At 44.8% G+C, this 15,213-nt stretch overlaps 1 protein-coding gene across 1 annotated transcript in view; it reads left to right on the plus strand.

Moving 5' to 3' along the window:
• LOC115163936 (teneurin-4-like) overlaps positions 1 to 15,213 on the plus strand; it is a 97,912-nt gene that overhangs the window by 14,184 nt on the left and 68,515 nt on the right. The window lies entirely within an intron of this gene.

Here is a 15,213-nt window from a genome sequence, read left to right on the forward strand (position 1 = left end):
AGATCAGCAAGAATCAAGAGAGACTAATTTACATATTGAGACTTCTTATTAATTGTTGAATAATTTATTAGGTAGTTATACTCTATGGCATTTACCCCAGAATGCAACTACTCTCATTTTTAAGATGAAAGTGATGGTCATTTCATTTTTTTGTGCAGTGTTTGTTTAGGGGGGGCAGCTTACAACCTATCTCTGTTTTTCACCAACCTAAAACCATTTGGATTTGGGTCGCCCTTGTAATTGTGCCCCGCTTGGAAAATAATCCATGGGGGTCACTGGTTTTGTCAATGCTATTTTCAGAACATGGAGCCCACTTGTCCACAAGGTGACAGGCCATTTACCAGAAGAGTGAATCTTTCCCTCTAATTGTTTGGGACCCAGGAGATATACCTATTACAGCCTGACCAGAGTGTACGACCCAGGAGATATACCTATTACAGCCTGACCAGAGTGTACGACCCAGGAGATATACCTATTACAGCCTGACCAGAGTGTACGACCCAGGAGATATACCTATTACAGCCTGACCAGAATGCACGACCCAGGAGATATACCTATTACAGCCTGACCAGAGAGTACGACCCAGGAGATATACCTATTACAGCCTGACCAGAGTGTACGACCCAGGAGATATACCTATTACAGCCTGACCAGAGTTTACGACCCAGGAGATATACCTATTACAGCCTGACCAGAGTGTACGACCCAGGAGATATACCTATTACAGCCTGACCAGAATGCACGACCCAGGAGATATACCTATTACAGCCTGACCAGAGTGTACGACCCAGGAGATATACCTATTACAGCCTGACCAGAGAGTACGACCCAGGAGATATACCTATTACAGCCTGACCAGAGTGTACGACCCAGGAGATATACCTATTACAGCCTGACCAGAGTGTACGATCCAGGAGATATACCTATTACAGCCTGACCAGAGTGTACGACCAAGGAGACAGACCTATTACAGACTGACCAGAGTGTACGACCCAGGAGATATACCTATTACAGCCTGACCAGAGTGTACGACCCAGGAGATATACCTATTACAGCCTGACCAGAGTGTACGACCCAGGAGATATGCCTATTACAGCCTGACCAGAGTGTACGATCCAGGAGATATACCTATTACAGCCTGACCAGAGTGTACGACCCAGGAGACAGACCTATTACAGACTGACCAGAGTGTACGACCCAGGAGATATACCTATTACAGACTGACCAGAGTGTACGACCCAGGAGATATACCTATTACAGACTGACCAGAGTGTACGACCCAGGAGATATACCTATTACAGACTGACCAGAGTGTACGACCCAGGACATATACCTATTACAGACTGACCAGATGAATCATGACAGGTTCCTTTAATATCTGTTTATAAACTTTGGAGAAGAAAATATCTCTGAGAGAAGCAAATCCTTGAGTGGTTTGACCTCTCCAGAACTCATATTTAAACCTTTAATGACATGATATGGTAATATGGTAATAGCCATATCATATTCTCTTCTGTGACACAGTGACTGGATGCGTCCCAAACGCCGCCCTGTTAATGGCACCCTGTTGGCTGTTGCCTACACAGGGCACCCATAGGGCTCTGGTCCAAAGTAGTGCACTATTAAAGGGGATAGGGTGCCATATGGCTCTGGTCCAAAGTAGTGCACTATTAAAGGGGATAGGGTGCCATAGGGCTCTGGTCCAAAGTAGTGCACTATTAAAGGGGATAGGGTGCCATAGGGCTCTGGTCCAAAGTAGTGCACTATTAAAGGGGATAGGGTGCCATAGGGCTCTGGTCCAAAGTAGTGCACTATTAAAGGGGATAGGGTGCCATAGGGCTCTGGTCCAAAGTAGTGCACTATTAAAGGGGATAGGGTGCCATTTGGGACGCCCAGATAGTGGGGATTAACATGACGCAGTGGTTATGAGGCGTGTTTGAGTGGACACGGATGACTAGTCTTAGCGTGTGGCAGCTTGGTGACAGAGGCAGAAAAAGACAGGAAGGGATGCAGCTTTTCTCTTATCCGTCTTATCCATCTCTCCTGCTCTCCGTTTTTCTGGCTGCATCCGAAAGGGCACCTTTTGTTCCCTATATAGTGCACTACTGTTGACCAGAGCCCTATGGGCTGTATAGTGCACTCTATATAGGGAACAAAGGTGCCGTTGGGGACTCAGCCTCTGTCTCTCTGAGGCTTGACGCTGCTAAATTGCCCCCCAGGGCCCAGTGAGTCTCTGTGCTACCATAGAAGTTAATTGCGCTCTGGGAAAGTGTCATGATGAAACATGTCAAGTCTGAACCTGATTGAGCCTGTGTGGGCTGTGGAAACATGCAGCTCAATACTGACTGTCTGATTGAGCCTGTGTGGGCTGTGGAAACATGCAGCTCAATACCGACTGTCTGATTGAGCCTGTGTGGGCTGTGGAAACATGCAGCTCAATACTGAATGTCTGATTGAGCCTGTGTGGGTGTTGGAAACATGCAGCTCAATACTGACTGTCTGATTGAGCCTGTGTGGGCTGTGGAAACATGCAGCTCAATACTGACTGTCTGATTGAGCCTGTGTGGGCTGTGGAAACATGCAGCTCAATACTGACTGTCTGATTGAGCCTGTGTGGGTGTTGGAAACATGCAGCTCAATACTGACTGTCTGATTGAGCCTGTGTGGGCTGTGGAAACATGCAGCTCAATACTGACTGTCTGATTGAGCCTGTGTGGGTGTTGGAAACATGCAGCTCAATACTGACTGTCTGATTGAGCCTGTGTGGGTGTTGGAAACATGCAGCTCAATACTGACTGTCTGATTGAGCCTGTGTGGGCTGTGGAGACATGCAGCTCAATACTGACTGTCTGATTGAGCCTGTGTGGGCTGTGGAAACATGCAGCTCAATACTGACTGTCTGATTGAGCCTGTGTGGGCTGTGGAGACATGCAGCTCAATACTGACTGTCTGATTGAGCCTGTGTGGGCTGTGTAAACATGCAGCTCAATACTGACTGTCTGATTGAGCCTGTGTGGGCTGTGGAGACATGCAGCTCAATACTGACTGTCTGATTGAGCCTGTGTGGGCTGTGGAAACATGCAGCTCAATACTGACTGTCTGATTGAGCCTGTGTGGGCTGTGGAAACATGCAGCTCAATACTGACTGTCTGATTGAGCCTGTGTGGGCTGTGGAAACATGCAGCTCAATACTGACTGTCTGATTGAGCCTGTGTGGGCTGTGGAGACATGCAGCACAATACTGACTGTCTGAAGAATGCTTTCTTCTTTGTCTCCTACTGCTTATGGAAAAGTGCTCAAAATTGCCCACGTTAACATATGTAGCTTAGGAAACAAGGTGCATGAAATCAATCACTTGCTAGTAACAGATAACATTCATATTCTGACTATCTCTGAAACGTTCTTAGATAAAACCTTTGATGATACAGTGGTAGCAATACATGTTTATAACATCTACAGAAAAGACAGAAATGCCAATGGGGAAGCTGTTACTGTTTTATATTCAGAACCACATTCCTGTAAAGATTAGAGAGGATCTCATGTTAAATACTGTTGCAGTAATATGGCTACAGGTTCATCTGCCTCACCTAAAGCCCATTCTGGTGGGAAGCTGCTATAGACCACCAAGTGCTAACAGTCAGTATCTGGATAACATGTGAAATGCTTGATAATGTATGTGATATCAACAGAGAGGTATATTTTCTGGGTGATTTAAATATTGACTGGCTTTCATCAAGCTGCCCACTCAAGAAAAAGCTTTAAACAGTAACCAGTGTCTGCAACCTGGTTCAGGTTATCAGTCAACCTACCAGGGTAGTTACAAACAGCACTGGAATGAAATCATCAACATGTATTGATCACATCTTTACTAATGCTGCAGAAATGTGCTCTAAAACAGTATCCAGATTCATCGGATGTAGTGATCACAAAATAGCAGCCATATCTAGGAAAACCAAAGTTCCAAAGGCTGGGCCTAATATAGAGTATAACAGGTCATACAATAAGTTTTGTAGTGATTCATATGTTGATGATGTAAAGAATATTTGTTGATCTGTGGTGAGTAATGAGGAGCAACCAGACGCTGCACTTGAGACATTTATAAAATTGCTTATTCCAGTTGCTAATAAACATCCACCCATTAAGAAAATGACTGTTAAAAACTGTTAAATCCCTGTGGATTGATGAGGAATGGAAAAATTGTATGGTTGAGAGGGATGAGGCAAAAGGAATGGCAAATAGGTCTGGCTGAACAACCGATTGGCAAATGCACTGAAAATAGAGAAATCATGTGACTAAACTGAACAAAAAGAAGAAGAAACTACACTAAGAAACAAAGATAAATTATATAAAGAATTATAGTAAAAAGCTTTGGAGCATCTTCAATAAAATGTTCAGAAAAAGGGCAATCTCAGCTCCATCATTCGTTGAATCAGATGGCTCATTCATCACAAAACCCACTGATAATGCCAACTACTTTAATGACTTTTTCATTGGCAAGATTAGCAAATTTAGGCGTGACATGCCAGCAACAAACGCTGACACTACACAAGTATATCTGACCAAATTATAAAAGACGAGCGTTGTCATTTTAAATTCAGTAAAGTCAGTGTGGAAGAAAGAGGTGCAAAAATGATTGTTGTCTATCAACAATAACAAACCACCGGGGTCTGACAATCTGGATGGACATTTACTGAGGATAATAGCGAATGATATTTCCACTCCTATTTGCCACATCTTCAATCTAAGCCTACTAGAGAGTGTGTTGCCCTCAGGCCTGGAGGGAAGCTAAAGTCATTCCTCTACCCAAGAATAGTAAAGTCCCCTTTACTGGCTCAAATAGCCGACCAATCAGCCTGTTACCAACCCTTAGTAAACTTTTGGAAAAAAATTGTGCTTGACCATATGCAATGCTATTTTACAGTAAACAAATTGACAACAGACTTTTAGCACACTTATAGGGAAGGACACTCAACAAGCGCAGCACTGACACAAATGACTGATGATTGGCTGAGAGAAATGGATTATAAAATTATTGTGAGGGCTGTTTTGTTAGACTTCAGTGCGTCTTTTGACATTATCGATCATAGTCTGCTTTTGGAAAAACGTATTTGTTATGGCTTTACACCCCCTGCTATAATGTGGATAAAGAGTTACTTGTCTAACAGAACACAGAGGCTGTTCTTTAACGGAAGCCTGTCAAACATAATCCAGGTAGAATTAGGAATTACCCAAGTTAACTGTTACTTAAAAAAAATCTTAATTCATGTCTATGTATGCGGATGACTCAACACTATACACGTCAGCTACTACAGAGACTGAAATGACTGCAACACTTAACAAAGAGCTGCAGTTAGTTTCAGAATGGTTGGCAAGGAGTAAATTAGTCCTAAATATTTCTAAAATTAAAAGCATTGTATTTTGGGACAAATCATTCACTAAACCCTAAATCTCAACTAAATCTTGTAATAAATAATGTGGAAATTGAGCAAGTTGAGGTGACTAAACTGCTTGGAGTAACCCTGGATTGTAAACTGTCCTGGTCAAAACATATTGATACAACAGTAGCTAAGATGGGGAGAAGTCTGTCTATAATAAAGCACTGCTCTGCCTTCTTAACAACACTATCAACAAGGCAGGTCCTACAGGCCCTAGTTTCTACCTTCTTAACAACACTATCAACAAGGCAGGTCCTACAGGCTCTAGTTTCTACCATCCTAACCACACTATCAACAAGGCAGGTCCTACAGGCCCTAGTTTCTACCATCCTAACAACACTATCAACAAGGCAGGTCCTACAGGCCCTAGTTTTGTCACACCTGGACTACTGTTCAGTCGTGTGGTCAGGTGCCACAAAAAAGGACTTAGGAAAATTCCAATAGGCTCAGAACAGGGCAGCACGGCTGGCCCTTGGATGAACACAGAGAGCTAATATTAATAATATGCATGTCAATCTCTCCTGGCTGAAAGTGGAGGAGAGATTGACTTCATCACTGCTTGTTTTTGTGAGAGGTATTGACGTGTTGAATGCACCGAGATGTCTGTCTAAACTACTGGCACACAGCTCAGACACCCATCCATACCCCACAAGACATGCCACCAGAGGTCTGTTTAAACTACTGGCACACAGCTCAGACACCCATCCATACCCCACAAGACATGCCACCAGAGGTCTGTTTAAACTACTGGCACACAGCTCAGACACCCATACATACCCCACAAGACATGCCACCAGAGGTCTGTCTAAACTACTGACACACAGCTCAGACACCCATCCATACCCCACAAGACAGGGCACCAGAGGTCTGTTTAAACTACTGGCACACAGCTCAGACACCCATACATACCCCACAAGACATGCCACCAGAGGTCTCTTCACAGTCCCCAAATCCAGAACAGACTATGGGAGGTGCACAGTACTACATAGAGCCATGACTACATGGAACTCTATTCCACATCAGGTAACTGATGCAGCGGTAGAATCAGATTTTTAAAAAACAGATAAAAAACACCTTATGGAACAGCAGGGACTGTGAAGCAACACAAACATAGGCACAGACACATGCATACACACACACACACACAGACAATAACATACACATGGATTTAGTACTGTAGATATGTGGTAGTGGTGGAGTAGGGGCCTGAGGGCACACAGTGTGTTGTGAAATCTGTGAATGTATTGTAATGTTTTTAAAATTGTGTAAACTGCCTTAAGTTTGCTGGACGCCAGGAAGAGTAGCTGCTGTCTTGGCAAGTTATTTGGTTATTTAGAAATTAATTGCTAAAATAAAATGTTACTTATGTTGCATACTGTGTGCAGTGCTGAGCAGTCGTAGTTTACAATACCTTGGCAGATTACTTAGTCCTATCCTTTTACATGAAATGAGATTTTCAGACTTTTAGGTCACAGCACTAACAGGGGTAAAGCTTCATGCTCAAACTATCCCTTCGTGTATATTCACACGGCTTATTGAGTGATAGTTGCTCTACTCTGGAACCTCCAGGACACCGAACGCAGTAAGCGACTCATCAAGGAGCATAGCCGAACGCAGTAAGCGATTTGTCAAGGAGCCTAGCCGAACGCAGTAAGCGACTCGTCAAGGAGCCTAGCCGAACGCAGTAAGCGACTCGTCAAGGAGCCTAGCCGAACGCAGTAAGCGACTCGTCAAGGAGCCTAGCCGAACGCAGTAAGCGACTCGTTAAGGAGCCTAGCCGAACGCAGTAAGCGACTCGTCAAGGAGCCTAGCCGAACGCAGTAAGCGACTCGTCAAGGAGCCTAGCTGCAACATTATAATTGCCATGGGTGCAGAACAGCCCTGCACAGAGCCTTGTTGATAGTTTAGCAAGATTGGTTCTGAGCCATGAATGCTGATTGGCTGAAAGCCGTGGTTTTTCAGACCGTATACCACGGGTATGACAAAACATTTATTTTTACTGCTCTAATTACGTTGGTAACCAGTTTATTATAGCAATAAGGCACCTTGGGTGTTTGGCCATATACCATACCCCCTCGGGCCTTATTGCTTAATTAGCTTGTGATTTGACCAGACAGGACTCCTGCCAAGGCATCCCATTCACCCTGAATGACTCAGAGAGAGTAATGGGACAGTCAGCCAGCCAGCCAGCCAGCCAGTTAGCCAGTTAGTCACTCACTCACTCATTCAGCCAGTCCGCTGCTTGATTTCCAGAGAGAACATGGAACTTTGGAACTAGAATGTGGAAACTGGAACTAGAATGTGGAACCTGGAACTAGAATGAGGAACCTGGAACTAGAATGAGGAACCTGGAACTGGAATGAGGAACCTGGAACTAGAATGGGGAACCTGGAACTAGAATGAGGAACCTGGAACTGGAAACTGGAACTAGAATGTGGAACCTGGAACTAGAATGAGGAACCTGGAACTAGAATGAGGAACCTGGAACTAGAATGAGGAACCTGGAACTAGAATGAGGAACCTGGAACTGGAAACTGGAACTAGAATGTGGAACCTGGAACTGGAATGAGGAACCTGGAACTAGAATGAGGAACCTGGAACTAGAATGAGGAACCTGGAACAAGAATGGGGAACCTGGAACTAGAATGAGGAACCTGGAACTAGAATGAGAAACCTGGAACTATAATGATTAATCTTGAACTAGAATGTGGAACCTGGAAATAGAATGTGGAACCTGGAACTGGAATCTGGAACTAGAATGTGGAACCTGTAATTAGAATGTGGAACCTGGGACTGGAATGTGGAACCGTGGAACTAGAATGTGGAACCATGGAACTAGAATGTGGAACCTGGAACTAGAATGTGGAACCTGGAACTGGAATCTGTAACTAGAATGTGGAACCTCTAACTAGAATGTGGAACCTGGGACTGGAATGTGGAACCATGGAACTAGAATGTGGAACCTGGGACTGGAATGTGGAACCTGGAACTAGAATGTGGAACCTGTAACTGGAATCTGTAACTAGAATGTGGAACCTGTAACTAGAATGTGGAACCTGGGACTGGAATGTGGAACCATGGAACTAGAATGTGGAACCTGGGACTGGAATGTGGAACCTGGAACTAGAATGTGGAACCTGGAACTGGAATCTGTAACTAGAATGTGGAACCTGTAACTAGAATGTGGAACCTGGGACTGGAATGTGGAACCATGGAACTAGAATGTGGAACCTGGGACTGGAATGTGGAACCTGGGACTGGAATGTGGAACCATGGAACTAGAATGTGGAACCTGGGACTGGAATCTGGAACTAGAATGTGGAACCTATAACTAGAATGTGGAACCTGGGACTGGAATGTGGAACCATGGAACTAGAATGTGGAACCTGGGACTGGAATGTGGAACCTGGAACTAGAATGTGGAACCTGGGACTGGAATGTGGAACCTATAACTAGAATGTGGAACCTGGGACTGGAATCTGGAACTAGTATGTGGAACCTGTAACTAGAATGTATGTATATTATACATAATGTAGCTGATCCCCCTGCGTGGCTGTTAGGAGGAGACAGTGTTTCAGAATGTATCCTGGCCTATCCTATTCACCAAGTCAGCAGCAGTAGCCCTAGTAGCATCATACTCTATTTGTCTGTAGGAAACTAGACCTGCTTCTAAATTGCTTTTTATTCCAGTCAGCCAAGCAGAACGAGTACTTGCGTTTGCCATTTAATCTAGTAATGCCTAATAACATACATTTCATATATGGCAAGTTAATTAAAATCCATTGAGCTGCTTTGCTTGCGTCTGCTTTAATCTCTTTAAATCAACAAACCGTTTACTTTCCCTCTAATGTATTCAAGCCTGAGACCCCTCTACCTCCTCTCTACATGTGACCAACCTGACCCTGCTGTATTGAAGCCTGAGACCCCTCTACCACCTCTCTACATGTGACCAACCTGACCCTGCTGTATTGAAGGCTGAGACCCCTCTACCACCTCTCTACATGTGACCAACCTGACCCTGCTGTATTGAAGCCTGAGACCCCTCTACCTCCTCTCTACATGTGACCAACCTGACCCTGCTGTATTGAAGAATAATGGTCGGGGGCTGTTTTTCATGGTTCGGGCCCCTTAGTTCCAGTGAAGGAAAATCTTAACGCTACAACATACAATGACATTCTAGACGATTCTGTGCTTCCAACTTTGGGTCAACAGTTTGGGGAAGGCTCTTTCCTGTTTCAGCATGACAATGCCACCGTGCGCAATGCGAGGTCCATACAGAAACGGTTTGTCGAGATTGGTGTGGAAGAACTTGACTAGCCTGCACAGAGCCCTGACCTCAACCCCATCGAACTCCTTTGGGATGAATTGGAACGCAGACTGCGAGCCAGGAAGCAAATCCCCGCAGCAATGTTCCAACATCTAGTGGAAAGCCTTCCCAGAAGACTGGAGGCTGTTGTATCATAGGTGAATGCACCAATTTGTAAGTCGCTCTGGATAAGAGCGTCTGCTAAATGACGTAAATGTAAATGTAAATGTTGTAGTAGCAAAGGGGGGACCAACTCCATATTAATGCCCCAGATTTTGGAATGACATGTTCGATGAGCACGTGTCCACATACTTCTGGCCCTGCAGTGTAAATAGGATGTGGGGTTAGGAGCTGGAGGTAGGAGCTGGATCTGGGGGTAGGAGCTGGATCTGGGGGTAGGAGCTGGATCTGGGGGTAGGAGCTTGATCTGGGGGTAGGAGCTGGAGGTAGGAGCTGGATCTGGGGGTAGGAGCTGGATCTGGGGGTAGGAGCTGGATCTGGGGGTAGGAGCTGGAGGTAGGAGTTGGATCTGGGTGTAGGAGCTGGATCTGGGGGTAGGAGCTGGAGGTAGGAGCTGGATCTGGGGGTAGGAGCTGGATCTGGAGGTAGGAGCTGGAGGTAGGAGCTGGATCTGGGGGTAGGAGCTGGATCTGGAGGTAGGAGCTGGAGGTAGGAGCTGGATCTGGAGGTAGGAGCTGGAGGTAGGAGCTGGATCTGGGGGTAGGAGCTGGAGGTAGGAGCTGGATCTGGGGGTAGGAGCTGGAGGTAGGAGCTGGATCTGGGGGTAGGAGCTGGATCTGGAGGTAGGAGCTGGAGGTAGGAGCTGGATCTGGGGGTAGGAGCTGGATCTGGGGGTAGGAGCTGGATCTGGAGGTAGGAGCTGGATCTGGGGGTAGGAGCTGGATCTGGGGGTAGGAGCTGGAGGTAGGAGCTGGATCTGGGGGTAGGAGCTGGATCTGGAGGTAGGAGCTGGATCTGGGGGTAGGAGCTGGATCTGGGGGTAGGAGCTGGATCTGGGGGTAGGAGCTGGAGCTCGTTGACTTCATGTATATGTCTGTTTAGAGCCAAACCAGAGAGGGGCACATAGTTATGTTTCATATAGGGCCTAGGGCCTTATCCCCGATAAAGTGGACCGTTTTTACCAGGCCCATAGGGCTGGTCCTAAGTAGTGCACTATATAGGGAATAGGGTTCCATAGGGCTGGTCTAAAGTAGTGCACTATATAGGGAATAGGGTTCCATAGGGCTGGTCTAAAGTAGTGCACTATATAGGGAATAGGTTTCCATAGGGGTGGTCTAAAGTAGTGCACTATATAGGGAATAGGGTTCCATAGGGCTGGTCTAAAGTAGTGCACTATATAGGGAATAGGGTTCCATAGGGGTGGTCTAAAGTAGTGCACTATATAGGGAATAGGTTTCCATAGGGCTGGTCTAAAGTAGTGCACTATATAGGGAATAGGGTTCCATAGGGCTGGTCTAAAGTAGTGCACTATATAGGGAATAGGGTTCCATAGGGCCCTGGTCTAAAGTAGTGTACTATATAGGGAATAGGGTTCCATAGGCTGGTCGTAAATAGTGCACTATATAGGGAATAGGGTACCATAGGGCTGGTCTAAAGTAGTGCACTATATAGGGAATAGGGTTCCATAGGGCTGGTCTAAAGTAGTGCACTACATAGGGAATAGGATGACATTTGGGATGCAAGACTTAGTTGTAGTTGGCTTACTGAGTTGCATCCTTAGACTGATCTCAATGGGGTTGACCATCAAAAAGGGAGAATGTACTGAAAAGAGGCGAGCCACAGGCCATTGGTTTGTGTTGTAGTAAATCCACTGTCGTGTTGTTTAATATGTAGCCTATGTAGCCACAGGTCTGTGATTCTGTACGTAATACATCATAATGTCTTTTGGAGGGAAACGTGTGTTTATATATTGTTTTTCTGACTCCCCATTGGTGCGATGCTGCTGAGTCCTTTTCATATAGTTTGATTGTTATCAACTGGCTTGGATTCTTCTTTTAGCGCAGCAGTGTGTGTGTGTGTGTGTGTGTGTGTGTGTGTGTGTGTGTGAAGTGAGGGGCTAGACACGCTGCAGAGTCATATAGTTGATGATCGTTACCTGTTCTGTCCATCCATTGTTAGCCGGTTTTACAGGAGGCCATTTTACAGGAGGCCATTTTACAGGAGGCCATTTACAGGAGGCCATTTACAGGAGGCCATTTTACAGGAGGCCATTTTACAGGAGGCCATTTTACAGGAGGCCATTTACAGGAGGCCATTTACAGGAGGCCATTTTACAGGAGGCCATTTACAGGAGGCCATTTTACAGGAGGCCATTTACAGGAGGCCATTTACAGGAGGCCATTTTACAGGAGGCCATTTACAGGAGGCCATTTACAGGAGGCCATTTTACAGGAGGCCATTTTACAGGAGGCCATTTACAGGAGGCCATTTTACAGGAGGCCATTTTACAGGAGGCCATTTTACAGGAGGCCATTTACAGGAGGCCATTTCTAGGTAACTTCACGTGTGCGCAGTCTGTTTGGCTGTTGGCAGCACAAAACAAGTGGAAAGGGTTTTGAGTCAGTATACTGTATGTGCTTCCCTTGTGTGTATTTAAAGTGAGAATCCTCTTCAGTAGGAACAGTTGTATTGAGGAGAGAGACGATAGGTTTGGTTTGTTAGCTCATTTCACAGTGGGGATTCTGTAGCTCTGTTCGTTGTTAGTGCTCCCCCGTCCTGGGTGACGGTAGGTGTCACCTTCAAGATGCTGCCGACGCAGAGGGAACTTTGAACTGCTAAACGATTGAGGTTAAGAGCAGCTCCAGGGTGGTGCCTTATCCATCTCTCTGAGGCTGAGGGAGGGAGCAGAGGGTGTGTTTCTTGCTGTGTGTTTTTCTCTCTCTCTCTCTCTCTGTGTGTGTGTGTACAGGGGAGGTTCTTCGTGTGGAGATATAGCCCCAGACAAATCATCATCATGTTCGTGTAGTTTTCAGTGCATGAAAGAGGACTTTAGGGAGTTTTACCTCATCACAGCACAGCCATTCAGCAGCCCTCCTAATAAACCTGATAGGAAGCCGAAACTAGGTCTTATTGCAGTACCATATGTTATGTTCTTTGTTAATTCCCTTTCTGTGTTGTTATTGTTGGTGCTAGTCGTTAGTAGCTGTATCAGTCTATGGTGTGTGTGTGTGTGTGTGTGTGTGTGTACAGCCATACAACATGTTTATTCCAGTCATCTTATCGTGAGGAAATCCCCCCCGCCCGGGGGAGGAAGTGGTGTTCTGCAGTACGTCCTACCATGGTTGCGCAAACGTTGTATAGCATCATTCCAATGAATGTTACATGAGGGTTGGAAAAAAATGAGAGCTTTACAGATGTCAATGATCTGAATGTGATGTTGTTTAGATATACGTATAAATATATACATTTAAAATGGCACCCTATTCCCGATATAGTGTACTACAGCGCCTTGCAAAAGTATTCACCCCCCCCCCCTTGGCGTTTTTTCCTATTTTGTTGCATTCCAACCTGTTATTTAAATGGATTTTTATTTGGATTTTATGTAATGGACAGACACAAAATAGTCCAAAATTGGTGTAGTGAAATGAAATAAATGTCTATCTAAATGAGATCTGGTGCAACCAATTACCTTCAGAAGTCACATAATTAGTTAAATAAAGTCCACCTGTGTGCAATCTAAGTGTCACATGATCTCAGTATATACAGTTGAAGTCGGGAAGTTTACATACACCTTAGACAAATACTTTTAAACTCAGTTTTTCACAATTCCTGACATTTAATCCTAGTAAATATTCCCTGTTTTAGGTCAGTTAGGATCACCACTTTATTTTAAGAATGTGAAATGTCAGAATAATAGTAGAGAGAATGATTTATTTCAGCTTTTATTTCTTTCATCACATTCCCAGTGGGTCAGAAGTTCACATACACTCAATTAGTATTTGGTAGCATTGCCTTTAAATTGTTTAACTTGGGTCAAACATTTCGGGTAGCCTTCCACAAGCTTCCCACAATAAGTTGGGTGAATTTTGGCCCATTCCTGCTGACAGAGCTGAGTCAGGTTTGTAGGCCTCCTTGCTCGCACACGCTTTTTCAGTTCCGCCCACACATTTTCTATAGGATTGAGGTCAGGGCTTTGTGATGGCCACTCCAATACCTTGACTTTGTTGTCCTTAAGCCATTTTGCCACAACTTTGGAAGTATGCTTGGGGTCATTGTCCATTTGGAAGACCCATTTGCGACCTAGTTTTAACTTGAGATGTTGCTTCAATATATCCACATTATTTTCCTTCTCATGATGCCATCTATTTTGTGAAGTGCACCAGTCCCTCCTGCAGCAAAGCACCCCCACAACATGATGCTGCCACCCCCGTGCTTCACGGTTGGGATGGTGTTCTTCGGCTTGCAAGCCTTCCCCTTTTTCCTCCAAACATAATGATGGTCATTATGGACAAACAGTTCTATTTTTGTTTCATCAGACCAGAGGACATTTCTACAAAAAGTACGATCTTTGTCCCCATGTGCAGTTGCAAACCGTAGTCTGGCTTTTTTATGGCAGTTTTGGAGCAGTGACTTCTTCCTTGCTGAGCGGCCTTTCAGGTTATATGATATAGGTACTTTTGTGCCTTTGCTGTTGTTCTGGGATTGATTTGCACTTTTCGCACAAAAGAACATTCATATCTAGGAGACAGAACGTGTCTCCTTCCTGAGCGGTATGACGGCTGCGTGGTCCCATGGTGTTTCTACTTGCGTACTATTGTTTGTACGGATGAACGTGGTACCTTCAGGCGTTTGTAAATTGCTCCAGAGGATGAACCAGACTTGTGGACGTCTACAATTTCTTTTCTGATATCGTGGCTGATTTCTTTTGATTTTCCCATGATGTCAAACAAAGAGGCACTGAGTTTGAAGGTAGGCCTTGAAATACATCCACAGGTACACCTCCAAATGACTCAAATGATGTCAATTAGCCTATCAGAAGTTTCTAAAACCATGACATAATTTTCTGGAATTTTCCAAGCTGTTTAAAGGCACAGTCAACTTAGTGTATGTAAACTTCTGACCCACTGGAATTGTGATACAGTGAATTATAAGTGAAATAATCTGCCTGTAAACAATTGTTGGAATAATTACTTGTGTCATGCACAAAGTAGATGTCCTAATCGACTTGCCAAAACTATAGTTTGTTAACAAGAAATTTGTGGAGTGGTTGAAAAACAAGTTTTAATGACTCCAACATAAGTGTATGTAAACTTCCGACTTCAACTGTATACACCTGTTCTGAAAGGCCCCAGAGTCTGCAACACCGCTAAGCAAGGGGCACCACCAAGCAAGCGGCACTATGAAGACCAAGGAGCTCTCCAAACAGGTCAGGGACAAAGTTGTGGAGAAGTACAGATCAGGGTTGGGTTATAAAAAAAATATCAGAAACTTTGAACATCCCACGGAGCACTA

This window comes from Salmo trutta, chromosome 26 (genome assembly GCF_901001165.1).
Source record: "Salmo trutta chromosome 26, fSalTru1.1, whole genome shotgun sequence".
NCBI classification, from domain to species: domain Eukaryota; kingdom Metazoa; phylum Chordata; class Actinopteri; order Salmoniformes; family Salmonidae; genus Salmo; species Salmo trutta.